General features: G+C 40.1%; 1 protein-coding gene across 12 annotated transcripts in view; it reads left to right on the top strand.

Moving 5' to 3' along the window:
- Positions 1–25,404, top strand: part of DPF3 (double PHD fingers 3) — a 274,774-nt gene that overhangs the window by 69,818 nt on the left and 179,552 nt on the right. The gene's annotated exons all lie outside the window — the stretch shown is intronic.

Genomic DNA, 25,404 nt, shown 5'->3' with positions numbered 1-25,404 from the left:
CTTCCTGTTTGTTAGGAAGCTTGTGATCCACTTACAAGTCTGTTCCGGTACCTGTAGCTGGTTTAGCTTAGTTAGAAGAATGTCTGGAATGATGGTATTGAATGCTGAACTAAAGTCTACAAAAAGGACCCTTGCATAGGTCTTTGGAGACTCAAGATGTTGTAGGATGTAGTGCAGAGCCATATTAACAGCATCATCTGTTGATCTATTTGCTCGGTATGCAAATTGCAAGGGGTCTAACAGCGGATCCGTGATGGTTTTCAGGTGGGAAAGCACTAGCCTTTCAAAGGTTTTCATGACTACAGATGTTAAAGCAACTGGTCTGTAGTCATTCAGTTCCTTGATGGTGGGCTTCTTCGGCACTGGGATGATGGTAGAGCATTTGAAGCAAGAAGGAACATAACACATCTCTAGTGATTTATTGAAAATATGGGTGAAGATGGGGGCCAATTAGTCAGCACAGACTTTTAAGCAAGAAGGAGTTATCTTGTCTGGGCCTGGAGCTTTTCCTGGCTTTTGTCTGTGAAATAGGTCCTGCACTTCTTTTTCTGTAATCACTAGGGGTTGTGAACCCAATGAAATGGGTCTTCAAATCTTCAAAGAAAAAGCAAGAAAGTCCAGCTGCCTCTTGAAAAAGCACTTTTGGGACAACTATGACCTGGATGACTGAGAATCTCCATAGACGCACATCAAGAGTTGTTCAGCTGAATGCATAGCAGTCAGAATCTCCTATAGATTTTGAAAAGGGTTACATTCTCTTGGGACTTCCCCCCTTTTGCCAAATTCTGTGGCCCCTCATTATGCAGCTGCTCGTTATAGACCCTTCTCAGGAAGGCGAAGCTTTTAAACTAAATAAGGATCTGACCCATTGACCTGATACCTAAGACAGGGAAGGTGGATGACATGATCCCCTTAGCTTATCAGTAGACACTTGGCAGTGCTGTAAGAAGATCCCTTTTGCAGGGCTGCTCCTGCTTCTCGGAGGGGGAAAAAAAGATCCACCATAATGACAATTTTTAGTTGTCAAATAGTGAAAAGACAAGGAAAAAGACAAAGAAAAAGACAAGGAAAAGGAAAAGGCAAGCCATTAAAATGTTAAGGATCTATAGATGTACTTTAAAATTTATTGGATGAGTTTTCTGGAAGTTAGATTACTGTAGGTAGATGTAGTTTATTAAAACTAAAGCCAAGGAATAAATAACTTTTAAAAGAACTTATAGTTATATGATTTAAGACATTCTCCCAATTTAGGTTCTCTCCATACGCCTCATCTAAAGATCCTAGAATCCAAAGGCAGCAGGGAGTGGTTGTTGACAATAGATTTTTTAAAAAATTGTGTGCTTTTTTTAAAGCAATTTTTTCTCAGAGTGGCTTTTGACTCCACTGGAAAGCACCATATTGGAAAAAAATTTTTTAGAGGAAGTAGAGTCTGGATAAACATCAGGAAGAACTTCCTGACTGTATGAGCTGTCAGCCAGTAGAATAGATTGATGTGAGAGTTCTCTTCTGCAGGAAGAGCTGGATGGTCATCTCTAGAGACGGATCCTGCAACAAGCAGAGACTTGGACTAGAGGATTTCCAACTCTTTGTTGCTGTTGTTGTTAGTTGCAAAGTCGTGTCCAACCCATCGCGACCCCATGGACAACATTCCTCCAGGCCTTCCTGTCATCTACCATCCTCTGGAGTCCATTTAAGCTCACACCAACTGCTTCAGTGACTCCATCCAGCCACCTCGTTCTTTGACATCCCCGTCTTCTTTTGCCCTCAATCTTTCCCAGCATTAGGCTCTTCTCCAGTGAGTCCTTCCTTCTCATTAGGTGGCCAAAGTATTTGAGTTTCATCTTCAGAATCTGGCCTTCTAAAGAGCAGTCAGGGTTGATCTCCTCTAGGACTGACCGATTTGATCGCCTTGCAACCAAGGGACTCGCAGGAGTCTTCTCCAGCACCAGAGTTCAAAGGCCTCAATTCTTTGGTGCTCAGCCTTTCTTATGGTCCAACTTTCACAGCCATACATTGCAACTGGGAAAACAGTAGCCTTTACTATACGCACTTTTCTTGGCAGGGTGATGTCTCTGCTTTTTAGTATGCTGTCTAGATTTGCCATAGCTTTCCACCCCAGGAGCAAGCATCTTTTAATTTCTTGGCTGCAGTCCCCATCTGCGGTGATCTTGGAGCCCAGGAAAATAAAATCTGTCATTACCTCCATTTCTACCCCAACTATTTGCAACCATCTAATTTCTATTTTCATCTATTTTCCAACTCTATGATTCTATAATTCTATGAATAAGGAAATGCAAATATCTACTCAACAACTGACATTGCTAAATAACTTGCATGGCTCTGCAGGGATATGTTCTACTGAAAAGGCTTATTTTCTACAGATTTAGGGCCTTGGCTGATCCACCAGCCATTATGAGCTGAAGCCAAATTAAAGTGTTACCTTTAAGCATCTGAATTTTGTTGAAGATTTGTACCCTGAAGTTCAATGTACACTTACAGTATTTAGGAACTCGCTCCCTTACTTCATTCTACTGTTTTCTGACGTGTACCTGAAATAAAATCATAATGTGTTTGTGCAAGGTGTGTACAAGCATGTGTGACTGCACACTTTGGTAGGTTTATCACTATCCTACTTCATAATGATTAATTAATTCCACAAAGTGCTGGTACAGGCAGCCCAGCAAAGCTGGCTGAGGAATTCTGGGAGTTGAAGTCCACAAGTCTGAAAGTTGCCAAGGTTGGAGACCCCTGCTTTAAAAGGTTTAGACATGAGTTAGTATTTTACTTATTATTTATTTAATAATATTTTATTTATTAATTTAACTAAACTTGATCATAAAACCCAGAACAGTTTATCTTGTACACATACAATCACTAATATCGACACCCACCTGTATGCATAAATATCTAAAATAATTACCAAAAACATAATACGCATTTGGTAAAAGAATAACAGCAGAAATATTGTTTTAAAAGTTGCTGTGTAAAATATTAACACGCTACTGTCATAAAGGGCCTGGGAGAATAAAATCAACTTCGCTTGGTGTTGAAAAGACAAAGAAGACACCTCATCTCACTGCTTTGGGTTCTATACCTGAGAAGGCACCTATAATAACATTGATGAATTTAAACAATGCACATAGGGTTTAGCTAAGGGAAAGAAAGTGTTGTGGATTGGTTGGGAGTTTCTTTGTTGTTCATTACTGTGGCTTTCAGACTTTTTTTCACAGAAAGGGAGTAAGGGGGAGTTTAGACAGGATGTTGAAGTAATCCTCTTCCTTGATGCTGCTGTTTTGCTTGGCTCTGCTTCTGGGTCAATTTGACACTCGAAAAAAAACACACCAAAAAAACGAGAAAGCACAACATGTTTCCGCTGCATTTCCCTCTATTCTTCTCTTCCTGCTTGCTTAGAAGAACAGATGAATGGGAAGGTAGGCCTACCATACCTGGGTTGGAATAATCCTAAACGCCAGCAAAGAGACATAGTGGACAGAAAACCCCAGTATCTCTCCATCTCTGGAGGTTTGCACCCCAAATATGCCAGCCCTAGTTGAGGGGGAGGAGCAATAAAGTAGGTTATAGGTCCCCTATGAGCGAATGAATGTTACTGGCTATCTTAGTTCCTGGCTTAGGAAATCCTTAAATTGCCCCAGCTCAGTTGATGAAAGAGTGCATAGAAGACTCTTGTAATAATCCAACCTGACCTCCTTCATAGTAACACCCACAAACATTTGGGTCACCAAGTTCTTCTCACAAGCGGCTTTGTCTTTGTATTATAGGGGTAGACAAAGATGAGTCACAAAATTATTATGCAGTCGTGCTTGGATTTAGAGATGTCAGTTTACCATGTGGAGACCATGTTTATGTTTTTAAATTCTTCAGTGTGATGGATGATGGAAGGAATAGCACAATACAATCATTTCATGTCTTAGTCCTTTATCCAAGGGCTTTCATGAGCAGGACTCCAGATATTCTTTGATCCGTTTTCAGGGTGTGTGTGGGGGTGTGTGTGAACTAGAGAAATCCTACTGTGAAATGTTTCTACTGAAAAAATAAATTCCAACCATTTGTGTGTGCTGAATATGAACAAAAAGAACAAAGGATTCTCCCCTCCATGCTACCATTTTCATACCTTTCGCACCCAGGATTGAAAACATAGTGGTGGTTTCAGAATCAAATTCCTTGTTGTTCAGTTTTCAGGTCTGAGAGCCAAGGGCAGGCCACAAATGTAGAGTGAGAAATGTTGCTTAGACCGAAAGTCCTGAATGCACTCTCTAGGGAAAAAATATATCTAAGGAATCTTTAAAGGGTTGCAAAGAAAATTGACCAATTTTTGTGCAAAATGCTAGAATCATAATTCTCTGTGTTGCAAAAACTGAATGAGAAAGGTACTGGAAAAGCTCCTAGTTCAGGAGTAGTTTAGGAGTTATGATCCTTGATGGCACAGTGGTTAGAGTGCAGTACTGCAGGCTACTTCTGCTGACTGTCGGCTGACTGCAATTTGGCAGTTCAAATCCCACCAGGCACAAGGTTGACTCATCCTTCCATCCTTCCGAGGTGGGTAAAATGAGGACCCAAATTGTTGGGGGCAATATGATGACTCTGTAAACTGCTTAGAGAGGGCTGTAAAGCACTGTAAAGTGGTATATAAATCAAGTGCTATTGCTAATAGTTACTAAAATGCTTGGATTGTATGACAATGAATAATATTAAAAGAAGTTTGTGAGAGATCAGATGCACAATGATCAGTGTAGCAAGTGGGATATTGTTTAATTGAACATTTGAATATATTCTGTGGCCCTGTAATTTTCTATGTAGTGCCTACAAGTGGCAGTGTGACTGGATGATTTTGAGAAGCTACTCAGTTTTGGACCTGGTTAGTATTTGGATGGGAGGTTGTAAGATAATTCTAGAGCAGTAAGTTAGTTTAAGAAATTGTAAACATTTCCAGAATAAGATAATGACAGCCACTTTTTTTTAAAAAAGTATTTTATTGAAAATTTTGATTTCAATAGTAAAAGCAAATACAAAGAAAATTCAAAGAAAGAAAAATAGAAACAAGTACTAGGAAACGAAAAAATAAAAAGAAGGTAAGATAAATATTAAAAAAATATAAAGAAGTTACTCCTGATCTTCATCACAACTACTGTAAACAAATTTAATAACGCTTCAGTCCCTAGAAGATTGCAATCCGTACTTCATCAACTTTTTAGTCCTGGTGTCAACAAAAAGTCCATAAAGCGCTGCAAGAATTTTATAGAAACATATTTTAACCTTGATCAAACAATCCAACTTTGTATTCTTTCCTGTTACATCTAACAATCTTGATCCTTAATTCCATCAGATGTTGTCCTAAGATTTTTAGTCTCTTTTCAATTTTTCTTTCCCTTTCTTTGAAGCTTTAGTATATATCTTTTGTAAATCCAATAAAAAGTCATTATATGGGTCATTATCTTGATTTATCAGTTGTATTTCCAAGGAAACTATATGAACCTGAGTCCCTTGGGAGATAGGGCGGTATATAAATATGATTAAATAAATAAATAAATAAATAAATAGGGGCAGCAAGAACTCAACTGTACTGCAGGAAGTCATTATATAAGCTTGAACTATAGTATATTTGATTAGTAACAATGATATAACTATTTTGCATTTCTTCTTTTTAAAATGCGTGCTCAAAAATGCTTAGCTTGAAATTGGTGCAAAACTTTACTCTCTTAGTACTGTACCCACACAAAGTTTTCATGCGTACTGCAAGCAGTAACACTTATAAAGGTCCAGGACTCAATTTATACAAGGTTAGCGAGACCAACCAATATATTCACTTTGTTAGAACTCTTTCACTGGCTATACTCTATTCCTGTGATGGCGAACCTATGGCACGCGTACCACAGGTGGCACACTTAGCCATATCAGTGGGCATGCGAGCTCAGCTCCGGCGCACATGTGCATGCTGGCCAGCTGATTTACGGGCCTTCTGGGCCCACTAGAAGTAGGGAAACAGGTTGTTTCCTGCCTCCGGAGGGCCTGGGAGTGGTGGTGAAGGGCCGTTTTTTTCTCTCACCTGGCTCCAGAGCCTCTCTATGAGTCTGGGACAGCGAAAATGGTGTTCCTTACCCCTCCAGAGCCCTTCCGGAGGCCAGAAACAGCCCATTTATCAACTTATGGTTGGACAGGAAGTGACATTTTTTGCTGTCCCCAGCCTCCAGAGCCTCTCTAGGAATTCACAAATATCCTAATGTCACTTAGAAATTTCACTGGCTGAAGACTATATTAGGAAATAATTCTAGTTGATACATCCAAATTACTTTTAAAAAGCATCTTAGCAACAGCAGTTAGTGTATGTTTGCCTAATGTATTATAGTTTGCTGGAGGAAATGTCCATGTGGGTTCAGTTCCAAGTGGGGAGAAAGACACTGGAAACATGGAAGCTGTTTGGAAAGATGGTTTAATGGTGGACAGGACCACATGGTTTGAGGTCCTGGGCAATCAAGCACATGGGAGAGAGAGAGAGAGAGAGAGAGAGAGAGAGAGAGAGAGAGAGAGAGAGAGAGAGAGAGAGAGAGAGAAGATATCCTCTCTTGGATTTTGAACTTGCTTCCTGTTCCTGTGAAAGAAATGTATTCTGATTGGTTGTCAGACTCCCATAGGACCATGCAGGGTAACTTTGTAGGTTGTCTTGAGTCCCAGGCTTGGTTGAATCTTGCTGGGTAATGTAATAAAGGGGCTTTGCGCAATTCCGATTATGGCTTAATGGCTTTTTCCTGGTTTAGATCTTGATTGAGGGCTAATCCTATCCCTCTGGAGCTGAAAGTCTTTTGTCTTGTAGATAAGATAGCCCAGTCTTTTGTCTTGTAGATAAGCTGGCCCCAAAATATCTTCTGGGGCTGAGTTTCTATGTTAACATTTCTATTTCTCTTTTAGAGGAAATATTCTGCCTTTTTAATATTTCCTAGAATATTTTATTCTTCTAGGAGAGGGGTGGGTGCTAACTTTATACAATTTGAAATTATTTTTGAATAAACATGCATAAGATTTTGCTGTAAACATTTTATGCAAATTGTTGGGGTTTTTTTGGTCTATGCCATTTAACTTTGGCCTGTATTTCTCTTCCATCCCATTGTTCACAAATTCTAAGCACATTGTGAAAGCACAACTGAACAAATGGTTCATGAATCGGTGAGATGGTATAGAAGCCAAAGGATATATCAAGACTATATTCAGATGTACTGCTTAACAATTGCCATGGCTTCTTCCAATGTAACTTCTGAACGTCCCTGTGCTCATATATCTACCGTTCTCCAGGGAAAGGGAATGATTATTAAATCAGCACATCTGCAATGCAGAAACACCCTGAACAGAACAAAGATCAGAAACAGATGTGTTAGGTAAGTACGTATACAGGTCAGACAAACCAGCTGAAATCCAGACTAAGCCACATTTTAATCCATCTTTCAGCAGCCTGATGCCCTCCAGATGTGTTGGGAATATGGTTCTTAGAATTCATTAATCAAGCTTCTGGGAATTCTGGAAGCTATAATCCTAACACACCTGGAAAACACTACTTTGGGAAAAACTGTAAATCTCTCTCATTCATTCATTCATTCATTCATTCATTCATTCATTCATTCATTCATTTTCTATAGTCATCAATCCCAACCAATGACTATGGGCGCTTTATAAGTCTAAAACTATAAAAACAAAAGAAACATCCAAAATAAATACATATAGCAGCTGAGACAATTAATCAATTAACAGCAAAGCCCCAAACTGGGGCCCGTAGCACATTCAGAGCCCCAGGCTCAATACACAGCCAGGTTTTAAAAGTCTAATGAAATGCCAGCAAGGTTAGGGTCATTGTTGTGTAATGGGAACTAATTTATGGAACTAATTTCAATAAGTCTAAGGTAAATTTAATGTAATCTGGATTTCATTGCATTTATTAGTTTGTTTAGTGGCTCCTTATGTACCCTACCTATGGAGGGTGGAGAAGACTCCTGCGAGTCCCTTGGACTGCAAGGCGATCAAACTGGTCAGTCCTAGAGGAGATCAACCCTGACTGCTCTTTAGAAGACCAGATCCTGAAGATGAAACTCAAATACTTTGGCCACTTAAGGAGAAGGAAGGACTCACTGGAGAAGAGCCTAATTCTGGGAACGATTAGAATAGAATAGAATATAATTTTTATTGGCCAAGTGTGATTGGACACACAAGGAATTTGTCTTGGTGCATATGCACTCAGTGTACATAAAAGAAAAGATACGTTCATCAAGGTACAACATTTACAACACAATTGATGGTCAATATATCAATATAAATCATAAGGATTGCCAGCAACAAGTTATAGTCATACAGTCATAAGTGGAAAGAGATTGGTGATGGGAACTATGAGATGATTAATAGTAGTGCAGATTCAGTACATAGTTTGACAGTGTTGATGGAATTATTTGTTTAGCAGAGTGATGGCCTTCGGGAAAAAACTGTTCTTGTGTCTAGTTGTTCTGTTGTGCAGTGCTCTATAGTGTCGTTTTGAGGGTAGGAGTTGAAACAGTTTATGTCCAGGATGCGAGGGGTCTGTAAATATTTTCATGGCCCTCTTCTTGATTCGTGCAGTATACAGGTCCTCAATGGAAGGCAGGTTGGTAGCAATTATTTTTTCTGCAGTTCTAATTATCCTCTGAAGTCTTGATTGATTGAGGACAAAAGAAGAAAGGAATGGCAGAGAATGAGGTGGCTGGATGGAGTCATTGAAGCTGTTGGGGTGATCTTAAATGGAATCCAGAGGATAGTAGAGGACAGGAAGGCCTGGAGGAACGTTGTCCATGGGGTTGCGATGGGTTGGGCATGACTTCGCAACTAACAACAACAATGTACCCTATTTTCATATTCGTAGAATACTCAAGGACAATAAAGCAAACACATTCTAGTAAAGCAATGTAAATCAATTAAGGCAATGGAAAAAACAACCTAAGCAATATTTAGTATGTATCATTTTGGAGCACTCTGAAGACTAGTTGGGATATTTGAATATTCCAAGCAACTTCTATTTAATTTACATAAAATCAGAGACCTTTTCTGTTCTTGTTTGCTACTTCTAAGGGTTGTTTCCTACATCAGTCTGACGGGGCGGGGGGGAATCGTATAAAATTTCCTTGGCCATTTCTTCAACAGCTCTGAGTTCCCCACTAAAGAAGTGACCGAGAAAATCTAAACTGGTTGAGCTGTGGCAAAAAAGAAAGGGGAAATCTCTTAAGCATCCCATCATTCATGATGAAATTCTTGCTCTTGTAAGTGCCTCCAACACTTATTTGTGCTACGTGTTACTTAGGTAAATAAATAGCACAAATCAAGCAAGACAGTTTTCTAGAGTTGTGAAAGTGAGAAGGGAGGACTAATGAAGACAACTAGATACAATCTGCTTGTTGGTTCAGGTTTGACTATTAATGAATGAATGAAACTGACTGAGGATGAGAATGAAAGAGAAGAAGCACCTCTAATGTCATCCTCACAAGCTTGGTAGGCAAGAAAGGACAACCCTGTGTTAAATGCAGAAGAATAAATAAAATGGTGGATAGGTAGAAAATTGGACCAAGAAATAGAATAGAATAGAATTTTTTATTGGCCAAGTGTGATTGGACACACAAGGAATTTGTCTTGGTGCATATGCTCTCAGTGTACATAAAAGAAAAGATACCTTCATCAAGGGACAACACTTACAACACTTAGTGATGGTCATAGGGTACAAATTTAACACTTAATGATACAACACTTAATGATAATCATAGGGTACGAATAAGCAATCAGGAAACAATCAATATCAATATAAATCATAAGGATTACCAGCAACAAAGTTACAGTCATAAGTGGAACGAGATGGGTGATGGGAATGATGAGAAGTTTAATAGTAGTGCAGATTTAGTAAATAGTTTGACAATGTTGAGGGAATTATTTGTTTAGCAGACTGATGGCATTCGGGAAAAAACTGTTCTTGTGTCTAGTTGTTCTGGTGTGCAGTGCTCTATAGCGTTGTTTTGAGGGTAGGAGTTGAAACTGTTTGTGTCCAGGATGTGAGGGATCTGTAAATATTTTCATGGCCCTCTTCTTGATTCGTGCAGTATACAGTATACAGAAAGAAATGAACATAGCAGCAACTGGAGCTCCCAGTAAAGAGGAGGTCTTTATAGCATTTTCTGGCTCCTTCCATTCCATCATTAGGTGGTATATGATATAGGCTCACCTTCTAAAGACACAGGTATTTGTGTGGCATTCTTTTTCTTCTGCCTGTTATATGCCAACATTGCAATGCTTCACACATGGAAGAGTGGGCCCCTGTAAGATCTGAATATTCAAAAACATTATTCAAAAGAAACAATTAGCATTTTTTTGGGTTACCCAATATATACAATAGTTGAGGAGAGAAAGAATAGCTCCTGCATCGGACAGGCAAACCTCAGGGTCATTCTTACCTTCCTTTCTATTTAGGATCAAAGCGTTACAATGTGACAAAATTATCACCCAATGAGTACTCATTTATTAAAACTTTATATAGTACCAGCTGTCAAAGTTAGTTAAGGATGTCCTGACATGCTCATATAAACGTTTTATCTGGCCACTGGATGGGTAGCACTGCTTTGGCAATTCTTTTCTAAAAATAGGTATATTGTACCGTAATTTCTTGCAAGCAAGCATTTGCCAAGAATATTCTGAAAGAGAAATATTTCTCTTTCAGGTCACTGTAAGTTAAATTTCCTGGTGCTATCTGCTGCATATAGTTGCTTCTTCTGTTGCACTACCTGGAATAGTCTTCAGTAAGCAACTTCCTATTTCACGAAGGCCACTCTATACTGTGAAAATATTCTTAAATTGCAGTAAATGTTACTTTTCCTGCCATCAGATTGCTCTAGTGGTGAAATGCACCAGTTTGGGTCAATCGGTAGTGATAAAAACTACTAGTTCGGGAGAAACGGTGGTAAAAAAAAGCTACCGGTTCTTCCAAACCGGTATTTCCGACAACCAGCTATGCAGGAAATCATACTTTCTAATGAATCTAAGTCACGCGGCACAGCTGATCCCCCCCTCACTGCTCTACTTACCTTCCCAAGCCTCCTTTTGGTGCGTATTGTGCATGCGTGCGTGCACAGTGTGCATTTGGTGTGTACTGTGCATGCGCACACAGTGCAAATTTGGCATACAGCATGCATGTGTGTGCATACAGCACACATTTGGTGCACACTATACATGTGCGCACACAGTGTGCGCTTGGCCGCAGCATGCATGCACAGCCAGCGAACTAGTGGCAAACCGGTTCAGATTTCACCACTGGATTGCTCCCTTTCCCTATTTCCACCTACTATTTTTTAGTCCATAACTCCTCCTTTTTCCATGACAGTGTTATGCAGTTAAGTTCTCGACTTACAACAGTTCATTCGGTTATTGAGTTGCAATGGCACTGAGAAAAGTGACTTATGACCATTTTTCACACTTACGACTGTTGTAGCATCCCCATGGTCACGTGATCAAAAGTCAGATACTTGACAGCTGGTTCATATTTATGATGATTGCAGTGTCCTGGGGTCATGTGACCAGCTTTTGCGATCTTGTGATAAGCAAAGTCAATGGGTTAGCCAGATTCACTTAACAACCATATTGTTAACCTAACTGCAATGATTCATTTAACAACTAGGGCAAGAAAGGACATAAAATGGGACAAAAATCCCTTAACAAATGTTTCACTTAGTAACATAAAGTTTGGGCTCAACTGTGGTAGTATATCAAGATCTGCCTGTACTTCTTTGGTAATAACAGAAGTCATGGACTTGGTGGATGGAATCCATGGTAGAGCTTCTTTTTATGCTGGAATTGCTCCAGTTAGAAAATTCCTAAGCCATAATGATGTTTGCATGGTTTTGCTTTTGTGCAAAGTCAAGCAACTCTGGTTTATGGTTGACCAGCTTAGGACTGACTAATTCTTTTTCTTCTGCCTGTTATATGCCAACATTGCAATGCTTCACACATGGAAGAGTGGGCCCCTGTAAGATCTGAATATTCAAAAACATTATTCAAAAGAAACAATTAGCATTTTTTTGGGTTACCCAATATATACAATAGTTGAGGAGAGAAAGAATAGCTCCTGCATCGGACAGGCAAACCTCAGGGTCATTCTTACCTTCCTTTCTATTTAGGATCAAAGCGTTACAATGTGACAAAATTATCACCCAATGAGTACTCATTTATTAAAACTTTATATAGTACCAGCTGTCAAAGTTAGTTAAGGATGTCCTGACATGCTCATATAAACGTTTTATCTGGCCACTGGATGGGTAGCACTGCTTTGGCAATTCTTTTCTAAAAATAGGTATATTGTACCGTAATTTCTTGCAAGCAAGCATTTGCCAAGAATATTCTGAAAGAGAAATATTTCTCTTTCAGGTCACTGTAAGTTAAATTTCCTGGTGCTATCTGCTGCATATAGTTGCTTCTTCTGTTGCACTACCTGGAATAGTCTTCAGTAAGCAACTTCCTATTTCACGAAGGCCACTCTATACTGTGAAAATATTCTTAAATTGCAGTAAATGTTACTTTTCCTGCCATCAGATTGCTCTAGTGGTGAAATGCACCAGTTTGGGTCAATCGGTAGTGATAAAAACTACTAGTTCGGGAGAACGGTGGTAAAAAAAAGCTACCGGTTCTTCCAAACCGGTATTTCCGACAACCAGCTTTGCAGGAAATCATACTTTCTAATGAATCTAAGTCACGCGGCACAGCTGATCCCCCCCTCACTGCTCTACTTACCTTCCCAAGCCTCCTTTTGGTGCGACAGTATGCGTGCGTGCACAGTGTGCATTTGGTGTGTACTGTGCATGCGCACACAGTGCAAATTTGGCATACAGCATGCATGTGTGTGCATACAGCACACATTTGATGCACACTGTACATGTGCACACAGTGCATATTTGGCATACAGCATGCATGCGCAGCCAGCGAACTGGTGGCAAACCGGTTCATATTTCACCACTGGATTGCTCCTTTCCTATTTCCACCTACTATTTTTAGTCCATAACTCCTCCTTTTTCCATGACAGTGTTATGCAGTTAAGTTCTCGACTTACAACAGTTCATTCGGTTATTGTGTTGCAATGGCACTGAGAAAAGTGACTTATGTCCATTTTTCACACTTACGACTGTTGTAGCATCCCCATGGTCATGTCATCAAATTCAGATGCTTGGTCACTGACTCATATTTATGGCGGTTGCAGTGTCTTGGAATCATGTGATCCCCTTTTGCGATCTTCTGACAAGCAAAGTCAATGGGGAAGCCAGATTCACTTAACAACCATATTGTTAACCTAACTGCAATGATTCATTTAACAACTAGGGCAAGAAAGGACATAAAATGGGACAAAAATCCCTTAACAAATGTTTCACTTAGTAACATAAAGTTTGGGCTCAACTGTGGTAGTATATCAAGATCTGCCTGTACTTCTTTGGTAATAACAGAAGTCATGGACTTGGTGGATGGAATCCATGGTAGAGCTTCTTTTTATGCTGGAATTGCTCCAGTTAGAAAATTCCTAAGCCATAATGATGTTTGCATGGTTTTGCTTTTGTGCAAAGTCAAGCAACTCTGGTTTATGGTTGACCAGCTTAGGACTGACTAATTCTTTTTCTAATGGTTGACCAGATTAGGATTTACTAATCCATCACCAGATTATGATGTTTCAGTTATAGGTTCATGTCATAGTAACATTATGTTATGTAAGAGTTCAATTGTTGTAGCACTTCCTCAAGGAAATTAGCTTGGAGGAATCATTTTCTATGAGATCTCCAGCCTCCTTGTACAACTAATTACAAACAGAATGGCAAAACATGGAAGTGCTAAATAGTAAATGTTTGTCGCAGCATCCCCATGTCATGTGATCAAAATTTGAGCGCTTGGCAACTGGCATGTACAGTATTCACAATGGTTGCGGCATCCTGGGGTCATGTGATCACCATTTGTGATCTTCCTAGCTAGCTTCTAACAATCAAAATCAACGGGAGAGGCTGGAATTGCTTAATGACTGTGTCATTTACTTAATAAGTGATTTGCTTAACAACTGTGAGAAAAAAGATCATAAAATCACTTAAGAACCATCTTGCTTAGCAATGAAAATTCTGGTCCCAATTATAGTTGTAAATTGAGGACTACCTGTACAATTAATCTATGTTATAGAAAGCTGGCTTGTTGTCATTAAAACATAGTCCTTGAATTCCAAGCTCTGCATGTGGAATAGTTTACTTTTAAAAAAATTAACATTTCCTCTAACTTTTAACCTACATATGTGGACTGACATTGTAATTGTCCAGTGCAGTGGAATTATGCCAATATTGCAGGGACTTACTGGATATGTTCTCTGATGTAAATAGCAGTTACCCAGTTTTCTCCATCTGACTTTGCTCACATTGTTTTGTGGAACTGTGCCTTCAGGAAACTGCCACTGAAGCTTTTAATGGCTATCCTTTGTAGGTAGGTCCTCCAAAGTCCTCTTGCACCTGCAAAGGAAACACACTGTCTTGGATGTGAGTGTGGGCACAGTTCAGATTCAGAATAAAATTTATTCTGCTCGTTTGGCCACATCCTGTTTCACTTGTTTACTGCACTGAAATCAGGCAAATAATTTTCAGTTTGATGGAGGCAAAGATAGACTTTGAGCTACTATTCAGTTGGGAGTGAACATTTGTTTCATTGGTTTGCCTTAAAGTCCAAGACAACAACCCCCATGTCATCAATTAGTGGTATTATTTTCTTTTTGCAGAAAGAGCTGCACTTTCAAATAGTTTAGAAACTTTTACAGGAGAAAAAAAGAAAAGAAAAATGGCAATCTTGTTCTTTTACTACATCTGATTATATTTCATATTTTAAGATCTTTCAATTAGTTTGATACTTTATTAATCAATTGTTAAGTTGTCAGCAGTTAAAATAGGCTTCTCTTTTTTTGGAGTTCTATCTTCTGCTCAGTTCCTTGGTCACCAATCTTTACATGTAGTACATAGAGACCAGTGGTGGGTTTCAAATTTTTTTACTACCAGTTCTGTAGGTGTGGCTTGGTGGGTGTGGCATGGCTTGGTGGGCGTGGCTTGGCTTGGTGGGCATGGCAGGGGAAGGATAATGTAAAATCTCCATTCCCTCCCCAATCCAGGGGAAGGTTACTGCAAAATCCCCATTTCCTCCCGATCAGCTGGGACCTGGGAGGCAGGGAATAGATGGGGGCGGGGCCAGTCAGAATTTTTACTACTGGTTCTCCAAACTACTCAAAATTTCCGCTAACGATTCTCCAGAACTGGTCAGAACCTGCTGAAACCCACCTCTGATAGAGACTTTTTAATATTACCTATTGCTGGTGATTTGAATGTGTTGAACTAATCTTGTTCTGTGTGAAATGGGAGAGGGATGATTTTATTAATGCTTAAATTGTCAAGGATCATCGTGGTATGTCAGACAGGTTATCTGAAGTGATTTGTTTTCTGTTTACAAAGGAAAACATTTTTTTTCTGTGAAATAGTCCTGATTCAGTGTTTCCCATAAATGATCCAGACTTCAGAATGTTGATCGCAAAATTACAGAGGCGCCATTCTCCTTGTTGTTATTTCAGCTTGTTGTCTGAGCTAATACTCAAGATTTTGTGGAGTTCAAAACAACAGGGATCACAAACTACAGTGGGAGAAGTAATTATCACGATCCCCATGCATATGTACATCAGCCTTCCACAAATGGTCTTAGGGGTTGAATTGTAACTCCTAAATTCCCAGGATGGTTGGGCACATTGGAAGACCCCAAGCTGAGAAAGGCTAGCATTTACTATACATATCACCACCCTTGGCTTTCCATTTTAATCTCTCCTAAGAAATTGTGTCTGCCAATAGCTTCAATTTACAGGTCTGTGTAAGGAAATGTCATTTAGTCTCTTTCTTTATCTCATTTTTAAACCACAATAGGACACAATTTCTTGATTTCTATGATTTTACAGTCTGGCAGTAAATGTGATCTTTTTCCATCTATAAGAATATCACTAGAACTATTGTAGAAGGGGCATGGTGGTTAAGATGCTGGGCTGTCAATCAAGATGTTGGCAGTTTGAGACTCAAGTACCACATGATAGGGTGAGCTTCGATTACTTGCACCAGCTTCTGCAAACCTAGCAGTTCGAAAGCATGCAAATGTGAGTAGATAAATAGATGCCACTTCAATGGGAAGATAACAGTGTTCTTTGCGCCTCGGTGTATAGTTGACCACATGTGATCACAGAACTGTCATCAGATAATGCTGGCTCCCTTGGTTAGGAAACCGAGATGAGTGCTGTCCCCGAGATTTGGAAATGACTGGACAGGGGAAACCTTTACCTTTAGATCTAATCTGACTCAATTGCATCATTGATGAAAAACTCTGCAGAACTATCTGTGGTATCTTCCTGGCTATTGGTAGATGCTTGTTGATGTTCTTTATCTATTGTAGTCTCATAGACTTCATCTCAAAGCAAGGCTGAGCAATCTTTTCAGAGCAGGGGGCTTTATGAAAACAAAGATTGGGCCCTTTCATAAAATTGCCTCTATCCCCTTCCTTGCCACTTCCCTTAATGATATATCCTCAAAATGGCATGTGCCCTTGAGCCTGGCTATTCATGATGGGAACCTGTGGCCTTTAATATCTCCCTGGATTTTGAATGGCAACTCATTCGTAGTACGCACCCACACTAATTATGTGCCGGTTAGTTGCTGAGGTACGTATATGAATGTGTGACTCCTAATCTTACAGCACTATTACATCTTGAATTAGAGTTGTCACTTGGTAGAAGAGCTGACTGGATCTTGCGACTGTAATTGAGATTTGATGTCTAACATTTATCGCAGGAGGTCTTGTCACTATCAATTTATTGTGAAAGGACAGCTACAGGAAATGGCTTCAAAGCTGGCGACGCTATATTGAGTTGACCTAGTTCTGCACCTGAATGGCTAGGGAGAAAAAAAAAGGTGGAAGAATTCTTTGGTTCAGAAAACTCTGGAGCTTTACTCAGAATGTTTATTCAGCACCCTAAAGCAATTCCTTCTTGGAATCTGAGATTCTGCATTTACTGTATTCTCCTCCCACCCCTTCTCTCTCAATTTTCCTGCAGTTGTATAGGAGATGATGATTATTCCCATTGTGAGATTGGGATCCATTTGAGGCCGCATTACCTGGGCCATTCCTATACTGTAGAAACTCCCTCTTGCCTTTTGAGAAGAGAATGCTTAGCATTATTATCTTCTGTTTAGGAAAGTAGAGATCCTACTAGGATTATCTTTCTTATAAAAGGAATGTAACCTTTCACTTTAGTCTGCATTTGTACCTTTGTTCATTGCTGTTCTTTTATAATATTTCTTCCACTGTAGACTACTTAGGACAGCTTTTTTGTACATCCCTTCCACTATTCTATTTATATCGGATTTTAAAAAAAGTATTGCAATATGGCAGTCAAAATAATTTAAAAATATTTTTATTCTGAAATTGGAATGAAAGTACTTTCATTTCTTTCCTTTTGGCTTTTGATACTGTAGTTCATTCTGGAGGGTCAACTTTTATCTTGCGCCATAAATCTTAAGTATGTTTACCTGGAGGTAGGTCCCAATTATTTTATTAGGCCTTACTTCTCAGTCGGTCTGATTTAGCACTAAATGTCACCTACAGAAGAGAAGCGCCTTTGTGACTTGACTGCCAAGCTTTTATTAGGATTTGTTTTAATGTTTGGTTGCCATAATTGAATCTTGGGTTGATAAATTTACAAAGTTGTGGTAGTGTGGTACCTTTAAAATAGGTGAGTATAACTCCTAAATCGGGACACTATCATCTTTTCATCCTCCTCCCTTTAATCTCAGAGTCATAAAATATATATTAAGCTTTACTGGGAATAAAGACAAAACGTTAGGGTTACACCAGCAGTTTTTGCCTGTCAAAAACATAATTCATAATTTTAGGTCACGGGTACAATCTTTTTTTTTTCTATGCTCAGTAAATAGATTTTGATGGGATTAATTCAGATAAAGGATTTACCAGGCCCACATGATAGAGCTGCCCGAAGAATTTAGTCTTGATCATTCTGATAAGAACCATTCTGATTTGCAAAATAATTCTATCCTGTATTTTGCACTTCTTAAAATGGGGTAAAACCAGAAGAGGGATTGGTAGATATGTTGTTGTTTGTTCCTGGATAAAGTGTGTGTGTGTGTGTGTGTATTTATTTATTTATTTTCTGAGGTTTTCGCGGGTGTTTGTATGTAGGTCTTTGGTTATTCGGGTTTTCTCCCGCGTAAAATTGGAAGTGTCTTGGGGACGTTTCGACGAAGTCTCATTCGTCATCTTCAGGCTTCAGCTTCGTGCTTCTGGGAGCACTCACACATTGCAATCACACATTGCTCCCACATATATAAATATGGCCAACCATTTAAATTATTGCAATGCATACACTTAAAGAATATGCACCTTTCTAAAAACAATTGCTAGGTTTAAATATCCAAATAATTTTTTTGTATTTATTTCATCTGCAGAATGTTGCCCTGAAGCTTTCTTTTAGGTGACAAGGACCCGTCTGGGTAAGGAGGGCTCTGAGAAGCGCTTATAAAGGCATACGGAGAAATTTGTGTGGCATCTGTCAGATACAATTGCTTGGATTTATTCTCAGTTGATTTGCTGGCCTCATCACAGGTCTAGAAGAGATACTCAGTGAAGAATCTTGTCCGGTTATCTGGGAATAAACTCGTTGGACCTGAGGAAGGACTGCACTTCATCTACCTGCTCTTTAGTTTCATGCTCCTTCTGACCTTTTAATGGGGCCTGTGGGTGTCATGTGAATGGGTTCTGTGATCCCTGATTCTTCTCTGAATGAGGGATTTGTTCCTCTACTTTTTAAAGAAGCATTGGTTCTTCTCAAGAAGGCATTGCTAGATCCCACCAGTCTTTTGGGGGAAAGGTAGTGGGGAAGTGGTCAAGGAACACTTCAGAGGGCCTCGGAGGACATAGATTATCTGGTCCCTTTTCAGTCAGGATTCAGACCTGACTGTAGGATAGAAATGGCATTGGTCGTACTTCTGGAGGATTCCAGCATAGGTGGGATGGGGTTAGTGCATCCATCCTTACCCTACTTGACTCTCAAGTGGCTTTCAACATCATCAGCCCACGGCCTCCTTTTGGATTGGCTTGAAGGATTCTGGGTGGGTGGCATGGTGTTTTGGTTCACTTCCTTTCTTCAGAGCTGAATCTAGTCAGTGTTGATTGGTGAGGAGAAGTTTCACTCTTGGCCCTATTAAGTAGACAAACACTCTCAGTAGCTCTACTCTAATTCTGGCTAGGATTTTTCCCTCCTCACACTTCACTTTTTCCTCACAAAGACTTCATTTTGGGTCTTAAAAATAAGCAGAAATTCTGTTAGCTTTCTTTAACATGGATGAAAGTAGAGAGAAAGTATTTCTAACATCGCTAAAGCAAGCCTACTAATTAAGTCACACTCTAGTTGTCATCAGACTACAAAGCTAATAAACTGGTACAGTATGTTCCTTATGGACCAAAAGAGGAAGTTCTGCTCAGGTGTTTGTGGATACTTTTGAAATTTAAAAGTTGATGATAGTTACAGCAACCATAGGCTATTATGGGCTCCATCATAGACCATTCTCGGATGAAAGTCAGGATGCTAGATAAAGGCTGGATTCCTAATCCCTTTGCTTCTTGACAAAGGCACAGAATTAGGCCTTTATTGATATTGATTACTATAGAATAAGGAGGTATACAGAAGAATGGGAGTTTTAGGGTTTATCACATTGCTTACTTGCTCTGTCAACAAAACAGGCCAGTGGCCATTTTTAGAGGCCAAGATTAGACATTGCAAATGTTACCTTCCTGCTATACAGTTCTTCCATTGCTTGGAACATTCCTGTCAATTTTTATTTGTCAATTTTACTTTGTTGTAGGCTGACCCCAGTAGTTCATTGTCTACTTCATGGAGGGGAAAAAAATGCCTGAATTGGTGGTTACCATGATCTTGAATATATTTCACACTGGAATCTTAATTAAGCAAATCAATGGTTAAGCAAAATGCCTACGTGATTACTTTCCTCAATGACAGCAAACTTGACTTTCTCCGTTGCAGTCATTAAGTGATTGTGTGAGTTGTTAAATGAATGGAGAGAAAGAGCTGCTGCCCAGGAACAGTAGGGAGCTCCTATGCAGGAACACACTTCAAATTTTAGGGATCCAGACTTCGCTTCTGCAGCCTGATGAAGAATTTCCCCTTCCTTCTATCTGCAAAAGGAAACTCCTGCAGGGGGCTGCATAAAAAAAGTGCTCAGATCCTGAAGATCTGAGCTTTGTTTCTGTGCTCTGCTGTGCTAGGATTTTCCCACTTCTCTGTGCACGGAAGGGAACTCCTTTGTTGTGCTGCAGAAAACAAAGCTTAGATCCCCAAGATCTGAGCTCCATTCCTGCAGCCCAACAAAAGGCTCCCTGTCCTCAATGCATTTGAAGGGAGAGAAAATTCTTTGGTTTCTGGAGGAGCCGGTAGAGATTGCAAATGGCAATCACATGACTGCAATGAGCTTAGTAAGTGGTCATAAGTGGAAACAGTTACCTAGCACCCAGAACATGATCATGTGACCACAGGGGCGGCGGGGGGGGGAGAGACATTTTACAATGGCCAGAAGTGTTTTATGAACTGTAAAACACCCTTCAAACAGGGTGTTCAAACAATTGTTAAATGGCTGGTTATAAATTAAGGACCCCCTGTTTTACTTTTATCAGTAAAACTACAGTTGCACAATAGTTGAAATGCTTGCCTAGCAAGCAAGCAGATGTTTGGTGATTTGAAACCTGCCAGAAACGTGTTGCTTTTAAAGGGATTTTTGCAGTCATTTGATGTAGAAGGTTTTAGTGGAAAAAAAAAAGGATGAAAAGATGTACCACTGGACTTAATTACCCTTTTACTCTAAAAAAAAAGCCAAAGAAAAAGTAGCTAGCATAGGGAAAGGAGAATAGTAATAAAAAATCTGCCAGGTTTTGAATTAGCAATCTTCTATTTGCACAGCAATAGCTGTAACCATTGAACTGTTCTAGCATTTCTGGTTAAGTTTAGAATGTGTTAGCAATTACAGGGGCTGAAAGAAATCTGGTTTTTGAGATTGCGCATACGTACTTTTGAATGCTTTAATCTTGGGTATATAAATTCAATTCAAGTATGCATGCGTGACTGTGTATTTGCGCATATGTGTAAAACACACAGATCTAAAAATACATACATGTCCAGTAAGACCCACCCAAAGCTGGCAACCGTTTTCCCGGGACAGAAATTGGAAGAGCACAGCAGCTGAAGGGAGGAAGTGGTAGCCTGATATTCAGGCTGAATATTTTTTAGCTTGTTACCGAAGTGTCGAAGACCAGACAGATTTTCTGAAGATAACTCAGAGTCAAGTTGACCTAAGCACAAGATAAGTGAAGCTTAAGGGTGCAGTATGAATATGCTTTACTTCACAGCATGGTTTACTGTTTAATTCCCCTCTCGAACCTGATCTTCAATCTCTTTAGACCAGATCCAGTTTTGTACTGTATAGAAACGAGAGGCTTTTCATTAAAATAAGGGGGGAAAGTGATTTAACCATCCCCGTGCTTACCTGTGTTACATCTTTTGAAATCTTTTGTGTTGTGAAAAAATGGTTGAGCTAGGGGTTGTTTTTTTTTTTTTTTTGGAATCACTGGTTTGACATTCTGCTATGTTAAAAAGGCTGCCGAGAAACCAAATCTAAGATCCATGTCAAAAACTTCCTTATTAAATAGTTGTATTTATAGCACCTGGGAATTTGGGACTGATGGATTTTCTTTTGTGGAACTACTCTGCACTCGATCATGTTAGCAGAACAATACGCAAAATATTATGAGACTGCTAAAAAGTACTTTATGAATAATCAGGTGTAAAAAAAACCCCATTGTTGCTGATTTTCTTTCTCTAGCCATAGCACTGATATTTAAACATATAAAGTGTAAGATGTACCAATTTATAACAATCTTTGTCATAGGTCCATGATGGCACATGTGCCCAAAGTGCCCATGTTGCCTGGCACGTACAGCCTTTCCTGTTTGTCTTCCGGGCTTCTGGCACGCATGTACGCGCAATGATCAGCTGTTCTTTGCGCTTGCGGCAGTGCTGAAAACCAGTGTACGCATTCACGCCGACCAGCTGATTGTCAGGTGTGCATGCACACCAGAACCCGGAAGTTCGGCTTTTCCGGAATGCAATCCCTTTGTGCGCGGCAGTCCTGAAAACTGGCTGATGCATGCGCACCAGCCAGCTGATCATCGGTGTCATGTCCCACTCCTCCGCTGACGGCCGGGTCAGGGAAATCCGAATCAGGCGTGCCTCTGCAGCTCTGCCAAAGTCCTAGCAAAGTCCTCAGGGCAGGCAGGAGACCAGAAAGTGACTTCAGCAAGATATGTTTAGACTTTGCCTGACTCAGAGAATGCCAGAAAGCAGGTCCTTTATATAGGCCATGGGGTGTGGCTCCATGACTCAGCACTTATCCAGGCCTGCCCCTCCCTTCCTTCTGTTGCCTCCGTCTATCAAGTCTTCTGACGCGAGGGTCACTCCAGTCTGCAGCTGTTGGCAATTGACCTCCCTCAGGCTCACATGCTGTGGAGGAGGGGGAGGGGTCTAGTTGCTCCATTTGCCTGGGCATGGAGCCAGAGCTGGGGGCTGGAGATACTTCCTCCTCTTCAGCCTGTCTGGGCATGGAGCCAGGGCTGGGGCCGGGAGGCATACTAGGACATTCCTCCGTGTTCGGAAGCAGATAAGAAGGCCCCGGCTGTGGTGAGATCGGACGAGACACAACAATCGGGCACGGATGAAATTGGGACAGATATTTCCTTAGATTTTTCCTGAAAGAATAAACATGGTTGTTGCCCAGTGGAAAAATTGCAAGGGCAAAAGAGTAGGATAATTAAAAGAGCGTATTATATCAGATCAGTTCAATTGTCCATGTTAGCTTAGCGCTGGTTATTGTCTCAGGCTGCAGACTTACCATGATCTGTGGCTGTGGTCTTTCCTACTTTTGTGTGGCCTGATTCTTTGTTTAAAATAGAAATGCCAACTGAATGTTGATCTTTCTGCACATGTCAGAGTTAACATTGACCTATAGTTTCATTAAACAGGATCATCAACAGCATTAATATCATTTCCTTATCATTGTCTTCCCTAGGCTTCTCCATCCATTCTTCATCCAAACGGACAATACCTAAATTAGATAGATAGATAGATAGATAGATAGATAGATAGATAGATAGATAGATAGATAGATAGATAGAAAGAAATAGGCAGACAGGCAGACAAATCCTCATTTCTGGGTTATTGGCTGGATTCACAGTTTGTTACTATATAGGTTGGTTTCGTCTAGCACCAGGCTAGAAAGCAGGAGACTATGAGTTCTAGTCCTGCCCTAGGCACTAATGACTATGAGCCATTCATTCACTCTCAGCTCAATCCACATCTTAAGGTTGTTGTAGTAAATATAGGAAGAGCATTAAGTATATTCACTGCCTGGAGTTATTTATAAAAATAACAAATATGGGATTAAAACAAAATTTGTTGTTATGTTGACTTTTGAAAATAAACCACAGTGAAACAATGACATAACAAAATGCGTGTTAAGGAAAAGGAGCAGAGTTTTCAGACTGGGCACATCTCCAAGTGTTTTTGTGACTTTGGGCTTCCTGTAATCAATCCCTGGTCATATTTGGTAACCCAAAGCCATCTTGATCAGCGGTGAGGGATGCTGGGAGTAGTAGTTCAGCTGTAGCTTGAGTGGGAAAAGGTTTAGAAGGCAAATCCTAAAATGAGGCACCATAGGCAGAAACTTACAATATATTGGACAGCTATAGGACAAGAAGTTTCTTCTTGTTTTTCTGCTGCCCTTGAAGCAGGGAACATCTTCAAGACACAGGAAAGTATATGATTTAACATTAGTAAGTATATCAAGAAAAAGAAGGGTGAAGAACATGACATCACTAACTATCCTCATTATCTTATTTCACAAACCTGGGGTACATTGATATAGTTTTCTGTAATAGATAGGAACTTGGTCTAAGTAATATGTGTCTTATTTCAAACTTCACCGGCTCCTAAAACACCGACACAACATACTGAGTTGGCCAGAAATGCTTAGCACATTAGTGGGTTTACTTATCCCAGTCCACTTGCATTGTTTTGAAGACTGAAGAAGGACATAGATTTCTTTCTAGGATGCTTTCCAGATGGTGTTTTTTTTTTAAAATTGTACTCAATGGCAGAATTACAAATGCAGGAAGCATCCATTTCAGGTGAAATATGAGTTACTGCCACTCTTACATGGGGAGGATGGGATGACCTAAGTCTGCAGGAGCACAGAGAAGATTATAAGATCAGTTTGACTATGTTGGGGGTGAGGGAAATGTGATCTGGCTGGCTAAGGTTTCCCCTGTTTACTGCTCAGTAAAGAGAGAGAGAAAAAAGGTCATTACTGTGGTTTCTATGCGCTTGAAGATGAGCATTTTTGTTGAGCCTGTACTTTTTTTGTGCCTTCATGTGAAATATTTAAGCCTTGTCATCCCAGATGCTCAGGATAATGCTCTAAGTGATCCTCCACATTATTGAAATTGCTTCTCATTCAGACTCTGTGATCTGGTCTCCCATGGGTAAAAGTTTCATCCTAGTGGGTTCTTCTCAGTTCAGTTCTCTGCCTTTACAACCGTTGCAACTCAGTGTAGAAATGGGCTTGATGCCGAGAGCTCAAAACACTGCTGCTCAGAGAGCGCACAACGCTTCCTAAATAACTGAAGTGAGTCTGTTCCAGGTCTTTTCTTTCAGTGCTTCCTCCTTATGAGGAGCAAATGCTGAAGATGAGTATGCTTCAGCCTAGGATAGTTGCCACATAGAAAAAGAACAGATGTAAAGCTGTTAGCTTCAAGTTTTGCATGGACAGTTAGTTCACAATTGGGACTGGAATTCTGATCACTAAGCAATAGGGTGGAAAAGTGAGACACCATGGGACCCTATTGCAATCCCAGCACTCATCGTTGCTGTCCTTAAGTGAAATATACTGGGAACATTACCTCAGAACCCACTCCAATCCAAGCCATTCTGGGCTTGGTCTCTCCCAACCCCAATCCTCAGTAAGGTAAAGGACTGCCTCCAGTTCCCCTCACCTGCCTATCTCCCTCTCATTTCAGCCCTTTTTAACACCTTGCACCAGGGATGGGTTCTACTTACCTTTACTACCGGTTCACATTGTGCCCGTGCGCGCGTGTGACCTCCGTTCGGGCATGCACGCACTCTTCTGCACATGCGCAGATCTCTTTTGATGACATTCAGGTCAGTGGGCGGAG

This window comes from Ahaetulla prasina, chromosome 1 (genome assembly GCF_028640845.1).
Source record: "Ahaetulla prasina isolate Xishuangbanna chromosome 1, ASM2864084v1, whole genome shotgun sequence".
NCBI classification, from domain to species: Eukaryota; Metazoa; Chordata; class Lepidosauria; order Squamata; family Colubridae; genus Ahaetulla; species Ahaetulla prasina.
Note: the sequence above shows the minus strand (reverse complement) of the source record. Positions and strands in the feature narration are given on the sequence as shown.